The sequence below is a fragment of the Rhinolophus ferrumequinum genome, chromosome 2, assembly GCF_004115265.2.
Source record: "Rhinolophus ferrumequinum isolate MPI-CBG mRhiFer1 chromosome 2, mRhiFer1_v1.p, whole genome shotgun sequence".
Taxonomy (NCBI): Eukaryota; Metazoa; Chordata; class Mammalia; order Chiroptera; family Rhinolophidae; genus Rhinolophus; species Rhinolophus ferrumequinum.
In genome coordinates, this window is record NC_046285.1 from 97,934,205 (window position 1) to 97,946,275 (window position 12,071).

Below are 12,071 nucleotides of genomic sequence, written 5' to 3' on the forward strand. Positions count from 1 at the left end.
TACGAAGTTTCTTTTGGCTCAATCAAGTAAATAACAAATTAAAATTTTGTTTCCCCATTCCAGTAACTAGTACTAGCCAGTGTGTCAGCGTGGTAACAAGTTTTTAAGGTACAACCACAAAGTCTATTAAGTTTAGAAGCAATCGCTACAATTCACCAGCCATCTGTAAAACAAATTTTAACACGTTCTTAATCATTCTCAATGGACCATCATCACTCAGGGCTTTAAATAGCTTTGTCATGGAACCCAACACCATGTTTTTAAACAGGGGTAACTGCTCTGCAAAACAAGAATTCTCTTTTCAACTTTTCACACCCTGCAAAGAGAAGTAAATCAAACAAAACTTGTTATGTGTTCTCTTTACAAATGTTATCAAATAGAGCTACAGTAAGTACCAAGGCATAAAAAGGGGCACCCTGAAACTTTATTAGGTGCAATTTTCACTAAATATAGCTTAATGAACTAAATAGTTAAATGACTTTGCAGAAAAAAGTCCCAAATAGTGTAATTAAGAGAGGTCTAAAAGAACACAACACATTTATATAAGCAGCAGAAACTTCTTCTGAACTAAGGACAAATCATATGAACCACCCTGGTAGGACTCTTGAGGAAGATGTCTGCACTTTGAAAGAGAGAGGGGGAAAAAAAAAAAAAAGACCATTCTTTCCCGGCATTAGTATGATGAAATAACAGGACAACTGGACTGTGCTGGACACAGGCTGAAGAGCTTCTAAGCTCCAGTTGGCTCTTCGCTAGTTATGTGACAGTGGGCAAATCTCTGAACCTCAGTTTACTCATCAATAAAGTGGAGATGATAAAAGACACCTGGCTTGCCCTCCAAGCATCTGAATTTCCACTGCTCAGACGAAAAAAAAAAACTAAGACTCAGGATCAAATTCCGCGGCTAGCACATGCCAGCACCAGGACACAAAAGTCTGAACTCCAAAGCCCAATGCTCTCCCCTGGCTAGATGGCAATGAGCACCAAGATTTCCCTTCATTTGCTGGTGACAATTTTGATCCTGAGAACTTTGAAACAGGAAAATGAAAAATCTAATGGGAAATCAGGAGGAATAATCCAAATTTACTCTCTGCCAAAGTTAATAAGCAAAAGAGTAAAGTATACCGAGCCCATATTATGCCCAAGCATTTTATAGTCATTTTCTCATGTAATGCTCCTTTAGGTAGTTCATTGGACCAAAAACTTACACAACACTTAGTGACCGCTTTGCATTATTCTAAGATTTTTCTCCTATGAGCCATTTACTTCTCCCAACATCCTGTGAGGTGGGTACTATTTACATCCTATTTAACAGAGGAGCCAACTGAGGCACAGTCAAGTGACCTGCCCAAAGTCACACAGCTCCCGGTAGCACTGGTGGGGCCAGATGTCAAACCCAGGCAATTTGGTGCTAGGGTCCATGCTATTAATCCCTACCAGGGACTCTGATTATGCCCCATCTTCCATACAAAGGGGACGAGATGTTAAATACCTCCCCCAAGTGAACACAGTTGCTTTGAACCTGGTCCACCTGGCCTCAGCACCTAGTAACTTTGAACCTAGTCTGTGGCCTCATCACCTGGTAAATTTGAACCTGGTCTGCGTGGCTTCATCACCTGGTAACGGTTTTTGTTGTTTTGTGTAGTCATTGTTTTGTTTTTGATTTGTTTTTTTCTGCAGGACAGGCCAAGAGAAATTTATAGGAGCAGGGTGGAGAGGAGGGGAAACCTCTGGCTGGGTTACATCAAAATTAAATTTTTGCATCCTGAAGTTTCCTCTCCCTTTTCGGCACTTTGCACTCTAAAACGAAAAACAATGGTAGCAGTGAGCCTGCAGCGGGACTGCTTTTTGTTGCTGGGGCACAGGATTATATGCTTCTGGATGGCTTCTCCAGTTCTCCTAACTTGACCTATCTAATGCACTTTTAAAGGAAGGAAAGAAAAATCACTTCTGAACTTAGAAAATTGATGTTAAAAGTCCAGATTCCAAACATTTCTAATCTATGTATTAGAAAGTCACTTAGGTCCTCACTTAGAAAATCTCTCCTCTTCATCCAAAGGTCTCTAACGAAGATCTTAATTCATCTGGTTTCGCAACCTGCAGGAGCTTAGAAGGCGCACCGCAGAGGGCTGGCGACTGCACTGAAAGATGGGGTCCAGGAGCTGAAGACTGATTATCATGGTTGGGGCTATTTCATGATCACAAGGGCATGCATGGCCACCTACTCATTCATTCACTCATTCATTCATTCATTCACTCAACCAACATTCTTCAGAAGCCTCCTCTGGGCTCCTAGTGCTCCTTAGAGTTCTAGATACAACCACCCTCCCTCACTTTAAGGGAGGTCTACAGAGCTACCAAACTCCTGGTAAGACCATCTCCGAAGAGACTAGAGACCCTTAGGAGGTATACGTATTAGTTTCCTATAGCTGCTGTGAGACTCGTATAGTACGAGAAGCCCAGTGGCTTTTTCTTTTTTTCTGAAAGGTAATGGGGTGAAGATTTATTTTTTTTTCCTATCCCACCACTCCCTTCCCTTTGACAACCATCAACTTGTTCTCTTTATCTATGGGTCTGTTTCTGTTTAGTTTTGTTTATTCACATTCAGTGAAATCAATATGGTACTTGTATTTCTCTGTCTGACTTACCTCACTTAGCATAAAACCCTCTAGGCCCATCCATGTTGTCAAAAATGGCAAGATTTCATTCTTTCCTATTGCTGAATAATATTCCATTGTATATACAGAGGGTGTCAAAAAATGTATACACATTTTAAGAAAGGAAAAAACTGTTAAAATTGTAATACTCAATATACACCAATAACAAAAGATGAATACAAGTCACATGTATACATTTTTTTGGCATCCCCAGTATACGTGTGTATATGTGTGTGTGTGTGTGTATGTGTGTGTGTGTACACACACACAGACATATATGTACCACCTCTTCTTTATCCATTCATCTACTGATGGACATCTAGGTTGCTTCTATATCTTGGCTATTATGCTATTTATTATTAGCAATGCTGCAATGAACAGAGGGGTGCATGTATCTTTTGGAATTAGTGTGTTTGTTTTCTCTAAGTAAATACACAGAAGTGGGATTGCTGAGTCATATAGTAATTCTATTTTTAATTTTTTGAGGAATCTCCATATTGTTTTCTACAGTGGCTGCACCAATCTACAATCCCAGAACAGAAAGGGAATCCCAATGCACAATGGTTCCCTTTTCTCCACATTCTCACCAGCACTTGTTATTAATATTTGTTGATTTATTAATGATGGCCATTCTGACAGGTGTGAGGTAATAGCTCATTGTGGTTTTAATTTGCATTTCCCTGATGATTAGAGATGTTTTGCATCTTTTCATACGTCTCTCTCATAAAGAGGCCGTCTCTATGTCCTCTTTAGAGAAATGTCTATTCAGTTCCTCTGCTGATTTTTCAATTGGATTGTTTGTTTTCTTGGTGCTAAGTTGTATAAGTTCCTTAGATATATTAGCTATTAACCCCTTGTTGGATGTATTGTTTGTGAATATCTTCTCCCATTCAGTAGGATATCTTTTCATTTTTTTGATGGTTTCCCTTGCTGTGCAAAAACTTTTTAGTTTGATGTAGTCCCATTTGTTTACTTTTTCTTTTGTTGCCCTTGCCTGAGAAGACATAGCCAAAAAGATACTGCTAAGAACTGCCAGGGAGTTTACTACCTATGTTATGGTTTCAGGTCTTACATTTAGCAAGACTTACAAGTCTTTAATCCATGATGAGTTTATTTTTGTATATGGTGTGAGAAAGTGGCCTGATTTCATTTTTTTGCATGTATCTGTCCAACTTTCCCAACACCATTTATTGAAGAGACTGTCTTTACCCCATTGTATATTCCTGCCTCCTTTGTCATATGTTAATTAAGCATCCATATAAGCAAAGATTTATTTCTGGGCTCTCTTTTCTATTCCATTGATTTATTTATGTCTTTATACCAGTGATGTGCTGTTTTGATTACTGTAGCTTTGTAGTCTAGTTTGCTATCAGGGAGCATGATACCTCCAACTTTGTTCTTTCTCAAGATTTCTTTGGTTATTCAGGTTTTTTGTGGTCCCATATAAATTTTAGGATTAGTTATTCTAATTCTGAAAGAATGTCACTGGCATTTTAATAGGGATTGTAATGAATCTGTATATTGCTTTAGGTCATAAGGACATTTTAACAATATTAATCCTTCCAATTCATGAGCAAGATATATCCTTCCATTTATTTATATCTTCTTCAATTTCTTCATTCAGTTTTCAGAGTACTGGTCTGTTACCTCTTTGGTTAAATTTATTCCTAGATATTTTATGTTTTTTTGATGTAATTGTAAATGAGACCTGTTTTCTTAATTTCTTTTTTTTTTTATTAGATTTTTATTATTATTATTGGGGAAGGGGAACAGGACTTTATTGGGGAACAGTGTACTTCCAGGACTTTTTTTTTTTTTCCAAGTCAAGTTGTTGTCCTTTCAATCTTAGTTGTGGAGGGTGCCATTCAGATTCAAGTTGTTCTCCTTTCAGTCTTAGTTGTGGAGGGTGGAGCTCAGCTCCAGTTCCAGTTGCCGTTGCTAGTTGCAGGGGTCGCAGCCCACCATCCCTTGCGGGAGTCGAACCAGCAACCTTGTAGTTGAGAGGATGCGCTCCAACCAATTGAGCCATCTGGGAGGCAGCTCAGCTCAAGGTGCCATGTTCAATCTTAGTTGCAGGGGGCGCTGCCCACCATCCCTTGCGGGACTGGAGGAATTGAACTGGCAACCTTGTGGTTGAGAGCCCGCGCTCCAACCAACTGAGCCATCCAGGAGCTCAGCGGCAGCTCAGCTCAAGGTGCCGTGTTCAATCTTAGTTGCAGGGGGCGCAGCCCACCATCCCTTGCGGGACTCGAGGAATTGAACTGGCAACCTTGTGGTTGAGAGCCACTGGCCCATGTGGGAATCGAATCGGCAGCCTTCGGAGTTAGGAGCATGGAGCTCCAACCGTCTGAGCCACCGGGCCAGCCTTAATTTCGCCTTCTGATCATTTGTTATTCGTGTATAGAAATGCAACAGAATTCTGTGTATTGATTCTGTATCCTGAAATTTCATTGAATTCATTTATTACTTCTAGTAGTTTTTTGGTGGACTCTTTAGGGTTTTCTATCTACAAATAATGAGTTTTACTTCTTCCTTTCCTATTTGAATGTCTTTTATTTCTTTGATTACTGTGGCCAGGACTTCCAATACTATGTTGAATAGAAGTGGTGATAGTGGACACCCTTGTCTTGTTCCTGATCTTAGAGACAAAGCTTTCAGCTTTCCAACATTGAGTATGATATTAGCTGTGGGTTTGTCATATATAGCCTTTATTATGTTGCAATTTGTTCCTTCTATACCCACTTTGTTGACAGTTTTTACCATAACAGAATGTTGTATTTTGTCAAATGCTTTTTTTTGCATCTATTGAGATGACTATATGGTATTCTCCTTTATTTTGTTAATGTATCATATTGATTTACAGATACTGAACCCTCTTTACATCCCTGAGATGAATTCCATTTGGTCATGGTGTATAATCCTTTTAATGTATTGTTGAATGCACTTTGCTAATATTGTGTTGAGAATTTTTACACCTATGGTCATCAGAGATATTGGCCTGTAGGTTTTTATTTTTGGGGGGTTTTTTTTTAGTAATGTCTGGTTTTGATATCAGGATAATGCTGGCTTTATAGAATGAGTTTGGAAGTGTTCCTTCCTCTTCCATTTTTTCAACTAGTTTAAGAAAACGCATTAATTCTTTGAATGTCTGGTAGAATTCACCTGTGAAGCCAACCGGTCCTGGATTTTATTTGTTGGGAGTTTTTTGATTAGTGCTTCAATTTCATTGCTAGTAATCGGCCAGTTTAGATTGTGTGTTTCTTCCTGATTAAGTCTTAGAAGGTTATACACTTCTAGAAATTTATACATTTCTTCTAGATTGTCGAATTTGTTGGCATGTGATTGTTCATAGTATTCTTTAATGATTCTTCGTATTTCTGTGGTGTCAGTTGTCACTTCTCTTTCATTTCTGATTCATTTATTTGGGCTCTCTCTTTTTTTCTTGATAAGTTTGGCTAAAGGTTTGTTAATTTTGTTTATCTTTTCAAAGAAAGCTCTTAGTTTCATTTATGATAGCTTTTCTTTTCTTTTTTTTTTAAATCTCTATTTCATTTATTTCTGCTCTGATCTTTATTGTTTACTTTGGTTTTGTATGTTCTGTTTTCTACTTTTTTCGGGTGTAGAGTTCAATTATTTATTTGGATTTTTTCTTGTTTCTTGAAGTAGGCCTGTACAGCTATGAACTTCCCTCTTAGAGCTGCTTTTGCTGCATCCCATAAATTTTTTAATGTTGTGTTTTCATTTTCATTTGTTTCAAGGTAGTTTTTGATTTCCTGTTTGATTTCATCTTTGATCCATTGGTTTTTTGGTAGTATGTTGTTTACTCTCCAAGTATGTGTGTGTTTTTTTCAAGTTTTCTTCTTGTAGTTGATTTCTACTTTCATGCCTTTGTGGTCAGAAAAGATGTCATGTGATTACAATCTTCTTGAATATATTGAGGCTTGTTTTGTGAGCTAATATGTGCTCTATCCTGGAGAATGTTCCAAATGCACTCGAAAATTTTGTATTCTGCAGTTTTGAGATGAAATGTTCTATATATGTCTTTTAAGTTTACCTGATCTAATGTGACATTTAAGGCCATTATTTTCTTATTAATTTCCTGTCTGGCTGATCTATCCATTGATAGGAGTGGTATACTAAAATCCCCTACTATTATTGTATTACTGTGGATTCCTCCCTTTATGTCCATTAATAATTACTTTATATATTTAGGTGTTCTTATGTTGGGTGCATAGATATTTATGATTGTTGCATCCTCTTCTTGGACTGACCCTTTTATAATTACATAATATTCTTTTTTGTATTTTTTTAAAGTTTTTTGTTTTAAAGTCTCTTTTGTCTGATATGAGTATTGCTACCCCCGTTTTCTTTTTGTTTCTCTTTGCATGGAATATCTTTTTCATCCCTTTACTTTCAGTCTGTCTTTCAATTTGATGTGAGTCTCTTGTAAGCAGCATGTAAATGGCTCATGTTCTGTAATCCATTCAGGTAGCCTATGTCACTTTATTGGAGCATTTAGTCCATTTACATTTAAAGTAATTATTGATAAGTATACTTAGTGTCATTTTATTGAATATTTTTGGTCATTTTTATAGTTCTCATCTTTTCCTTTCTTCCTCTCTTGATCTTGTCCTTTGTGGTTTGCTGTTTTCTTTAGTGTTTTGTTTGGGTTCCTTTCTCTTTAATCTTTGTATATCTTTTGCAGGTTTTTGGTTTGCGGTTACCATGAAGTATATTTGTATCATCCTGTATCTATAGTTGTCTATTTTAAACTGATAGGTGTTGAAGTTCAAATGTATTCTATAAGGATTACATTTTTACTCCCCTCTCCACGCTTTATATTATTGTTGTCCTGTTTTAGATCTTTGTGGTGTATATCTCCTAACTACTTCTGGTAGTTTGATACTTTTTTCTTTGACCTTCACAATAGCTTTTTAAATGTCTAATTTGCTGTATTTATTAATTATTTGGCTTTGCCAGTGAGATATTTTCCCTTCTCATATTTTCTTATTTCTGGTTATGGTCCTTCCTTTTCTGCTTAAAGAAGACCCTTTAACATTTCTTATAAAGCTGGTTTAACAATGATAAACTCCTTTAGTTTTTACTTATCAAGGAAACTATCTTGGATTCAAATCTGAATGATAACCTTGCTGTATAAATTATTCTAGGTTGTAAGTTCCTTTACTTCAGCATTTTAAATGTGTTGCCCCTCCCTATTGGCCTATAAAGTTGCTGCTGAGAAATCAGCTGATAGCCTTATAGGGTTTTCTTTGTATGGAACTCTTTGTTTTCCACTACTTCCCTCAAAATTGTCTCTTTACCTTTAACTTTTGCCATTTTGATTACAACATGTCTTGGTGTCAGTCTTTTTTCCATCTTGTTTGAAATTCTTGTGCTTTCTGTACCTGGATGTCTGTTTTCTTTCCCAGGTTAGGAAAGTTTTCAGCCATTATTTCTTTGAATAAAGTTTTTTTTCCTTTTTCTCTTTCTTGTCCTTCTGGGATCCATATAATGCAAAGGTTTGAGCTTTTGATGTTATCACAGAGGTCCCTAAGACTATCCACTTTTTTTTTTTAATTCTTTTTCCTTTTTGCTGTTGTGATTACTTGACTTCCACTTGTCTGTCTTCAAGGTCACTGATCCGTTCTTCTGTATTAGCTAATTAGCTGTTAATTCATCCTAATGTTATTTTTCATTTCAATTATTGTATACTTCAGGTCTGCTTGATTCTTTATTATACTTCCTCATTCTCTGCTGAAGTTCTCCCTAAGTTCCTGTATTCCACTCTCAAGTTTGCTGAGCATCCTTAGGACAATTTCTTTGAATTCTTTATCAGACTTATCTCCAGTTCCTTAGGCTTTTACTCTGGGGATTTTTCTTATTCCTTCATTTGAGAAATATTCTGTCTTTTCATTTTGCTTCACTTTTTATGTTTGTTTATATGATTGAGACAATATAGCTATCTCTCCCAGTCTTAAAAAAGTGGCCTTATGTAGAAGCGGCCTCTGTGTAGGCTGTGTGTGCCGGGTGGTTTTGGCAGGCCAGTAGGTGTCAAGCCAGTGCCTAAGGTATCCACGGCACTGGCCCACCAAGCAGGAGAGGCTCCAGGTGGGGAGCCCAGGTGTATGTAATAATGCCCTGTTGATCCTGCTTGCTCCCATTGTTCAGGGCTCCAGTGATGTGTCCAGGGATGCACTGCAGCCACCTGCAGGCAGGCCAAAGCACCTGAACAGAGCACCCAACAGCCCTATGAAAGTGGAGGGGGATATACACAATGGCACTGACTGGTTCCTTGGGCCCGGAGAGTTCCCACAGCTTCCAGAGGGCTCCCGCAGTTTCCCAGCCTTCTCTGTTAGGTCTCTTCTCTCGTTTCTTGTTCAGAAATTGTTCATTCAGCCCTCAGTTGTCTCGCAGGAATAACTGCTCTCTATATACATGTATATTTGAGTTTGTTCATGGGACGGGGCGAGTTCAGTATCCTCCTATACCACCGCCATCTTGGACCTTGCACCTGGTAACTCTGAATCTGATCTATGTGGCCTCATCACCTGGGCACTGACTACCATCCTATGTTTTTAGGCCTGGCAGCAAACAATGCTGCCCACACAGCACTACTGAGCCCTGGGCAGACAAATAACCAAATAGGACCAGATCTGGGTCCTCTCAGCAGGGAACCAAAGTAGCAGAATGAGAAGGAAATGACCAGAAGCAGTGGATGCATATTGACTCCGATGAATGCATATTGTATAGTGGAAACTTCTGGAAAATTGTACTCTAACATATCTGAATATTAATCTGAATATTTAAGAAAAATTGATCAGCAAATCACATGGAGAGGAAGTCCCACAGGAAAGTTTCCATGACTCCCCTTCATTCTAAGACAATATGATAATGCTTTCCCGACACTCACACAGACCTCCGATGCCCATTCGAAGGAATCCTTCCAGTGAGTTTAAGATTACACAGAACATCATATACTTTACCTTCATAGCATGTCTGTGGGAATCTCAAAAGTTTGGGGTCTCCGTGTTTCCTTATCTTTCTTCAAGTTTCCAAGAACTTCCAAAGATGTCAGGGCCACCCACTCAGGGCTAAACACCTGAGCAGCTGGGCTCCAGCAAGGAGAATCAATTTAACATACTCCAGCTAGAATGCAGCCTCCAGCTGGAGCGACAAGTTCTGCACACCAACACAGACCCCCAGAAAACTCCTCACACCTTCTGCCTCTGTGAACCCAGCAGCCGGGGCTTCCTTGCCTCTGCTTAAACTGAAATCCTTACCACACTCACTGGAACTTATTCATGCTGAACCGCACGTATTTTCTAGAAAGTAAATTTTGGTCTAGGGAGGGCTAGGGAAACCCAGATTATTGGAATTTGGGGGAAGGCCCAATACTAAAACACTAAAAGACATTTTTGTGCCTCGCAACTATACAGAAAGCTTGTGCCACACTTATAATGCGTCATGTAAAGTTCTAAAAATAAATGGTCTTAATGACTCCAGGCAGAAGCAAATTAAATTACAGATAATTTATTATTTAACAAATGCCTTCATACGTTTACTAAGATCAAGACAAAGACAAAGAAGACATTCAAAGAGCATGCGGACTGAGCAGGCAAAAAGCAGACATTTTTGCCAGTTCTCCTTTTGCCCTGATGGATCACTAGTGAGATGATTCTCAAACTTTAACCTTTTCCTTCCAGGCAGGTGTTGAACACTCCCTGAGGGAAAGGACTGGGCTAACATACCCCCCACAGCCACCACCTCCACTTATCACAAAACCTGAAGATACAGAAAGGATCTTACGTAGCAGAAGTCACCAAGTCCAACCCACTATCCGAATCTCTTCTACACCTCCCATCTCCCCTTCCACACCGTCTTAAGCTACTTGTGGTCAACAGTCTGCCAAGGGTCAAATCTCTGACCACGCCCATGACAACCCTTCAGATATAAATTCTCCCCCAAGGCAATGTCTCTTCTGCCCACACAAACAGACACAGAAGGGGAGCTCTATGTCTGCACATTCCAACAGTCTAGTAGTCTGTTGTTGACACAGGCATTAACATACCTGAGACGAAAAGCCCTAAACGGTGGTGATTCTAAGCTTCACGGTACACAAGAAGGCAGAGGCGACCTCAGTATTTAAACACCAACAGCCATTCATTCACAGAGAGAAATAAAATAACCAGAGAGAGTAGGGACTGAAGCAGGGGAGAAGGATTGATGATCAATAAAGATATTTCTTCCAGAGTAAGCAGGAACATCAGTACACAAGTGTATGACCTTCATTTAAAATATTTCTCAAGATAAAAATTCAGTTATATTTTAGGAAACAGAAAGAATATAAATTAACAGAAATTAAATCCCTATTTAATCCTTCAGCTAGGTAGAAGGTATTATCAAAAAACATGGTGAATGTTTAAAATTAAAAAAAAATTTATTACAGTAAAAGACACATTGTCATTAATCTCCCTCAAAATACTCCCCCTTTCTTTGAACACACGTATCCCATCGTTCGTGCCGCTTGCTGAAGCAGTCTGGAAGTCCTCTTTTGTGAGTGTCTTTACTGCATCCTCCATCATGACAACATTCCGTGTCACACATCGCTTCTGGTATGGCAATTTCTGTCAAATACAAACATTACAGTGTGTCCTCATCCACCTTATTCCCAGGATCTGGCACTGTGCGACTTCTGGCTCTTCCCCAAAGTCAAAATGACCATGAAAGGTAAACGTTTTGAATCGATTCAGGACATCGAGGCAGCCACGACAGCACAACTAAAGACACCCGCAAAAGAAGACTTCCAGAACTGCTTCAGAAAGTGGCAAGAACGATGGGATAAGCGTGTTCATGAGATAAACGTGTTCGAAGCAACAGGGGGGTTTAAGGGGGGTTGATGGCAATGTGTCTTTTTTTTTTAATAAATTTTTTTTAAACATTCACCTTTTTTTTTTTATTACATCTCATTTTGTGGAGTCCAATCATGGTTGAAAGTAGAGGAAATCATGAAGTCGGTCCTCAAAGAATCCTCAGTTCCATTGGGTTGGGAAGAGAAAACAAATGCAGATAAAACAATTAGAAAACAATAATCAGTGTAATTATGATCTGGTTTCGAGGGTAAGATTTCAGAAACAGGAGGAGTATGGTCCAGTCACCAGCTCTTTAATACACTGGCTAAACCCACAGAAGGAAGCTGTAAACAAAACATTCACTCCTTTATCTCTAAGTGTATCTTCCCTATCAGCAAATGGATTTCCTTTCAGGCAGTGTAAGACCTTGTGGGTCAGGGCTACCTGCCCAGTTCAGGCCGGAAGGAAACAAATCAGGTCACCCATCCAGCATCACTCTTCTCCCCAGAATAATTCCTCCTCATATGCAGACAGTGACAGGCATTACAAAGCAGCTGTACAGATG